A 1,417-nucleotide genomic window follows, 5' to 3' on the forward strand; every position below is an offset into this window, starting at 1 on the left:
TTTACTTATTAAAATTATTAAACAACTTATTCTAATATACAATATAGATAAAATATTATGAAAGGGTATGTTATATTGTTGATGAAAAACAAAGCTAAACTAAAAAGAAACGGAAAAGATAGAAAACTAATTAACTAAAGGCTAAATAAGGATATATCATATATTTTTTTCTATTTTTCTCTCAGCTTTATAATAGTCCTGTTATAAAATGCAAGAAATAATATAATCATTTAATTTATTCGAATTTTGATAAAAAAAAAAATTATAGTGTATACATATAATATTTGTATACTTTAGTATACTCATGATAAATTAGTGACCTCAAAATACAAGCTAAGTATATCTCCATGTGTATTATAAAAGTTGCTAAAGATAGATCTTATAAACAAGTTAGCAAACATGCCAAAAATAATTAGTGTATTATATATACTAGTTTTACTTAAACTGTTTTTAGTATATAGTATTTTTAAGATTTAATTATTTTGGTGGTCTTTATAATTTTATCAATTTATAATTAAGTTTTTATATTTTTTTTAATTGAGTTTTTGCATTGTTTAAATTTTGTAATTAAGTCTATGATTATTATGATTATCTGCTGCATTCTCTCCCTTGTTTTGGAGGTGATTGTGATTGAGGAAGGACACAGGAACCTAAACAAAAATTGGTATCCAATAGCACAAGGGAATGAATGAATGCATGTGATGAGTTAATTATGCATTTCCCATCTGTCATACACAACTCACAATAATAATAATATTATGTACTTTTACGCCTCAACTCAATAATTCAATTTTTCATCCCAAGACTCGATTCTGTAATATATTCATTAAATTACAGTAGGCTGGCAATTGGTAGGGTAGGGTAGCCCTACCCGCGGGTTGAAAATTTTATTAAAATTTTATTCTATCTTACCTGCGAGTTGAGAATTTCTCAATCCTAACCCTATTCGCACCCTAAAATTCTAAAAAACCCTACCCTATCATACCCTACCTGCAGTAATATCAAATTTTTTCAAAAAATAAATATAAAATTCAATCATTTTGAATTTTATACATATTAATAACATAAAAAATTAAAAATTAATGCTTTAAATTACTAAATTAACTAACTAATTTAGTGGTTGTCCATTTATTGTAAGTCATTACATAAGAAAAATTGTGGGTTCAACTCTCACTTCCTTCACTATATACCTAATTTTAAAAAAACATATGAGTTATATATGAGGTGTGGGTAGGATAGGGTAGGGTACACTCTAAATCCGTACACTATCCTACCCGCAGGAATACCTGGACCGTACCCTACCCTACCCGCAACAGATCGGATAGCCTACCCTACCAAACGAGTTGGACCAGGTTAGGTACCCGCGAGTAGGGTATGAATTGTCAGCCCTAAATTACAGGTACATTTTCCTATCCTA

Source organism: Arachis ipaensis, chromosome B06 (assembly GCF_000816755.2).
Source record: "Arachis ipaensis cultivar K30076 chromosome B06, Araip1.1, whole genome shotgun sequence".
Lineage (NCBI taxonomy): Eukaryota > Viridiplantae > Streptophyta > Magnoliopsida > Fabales > Fabaceae > Arachis > Arachis ipaensis.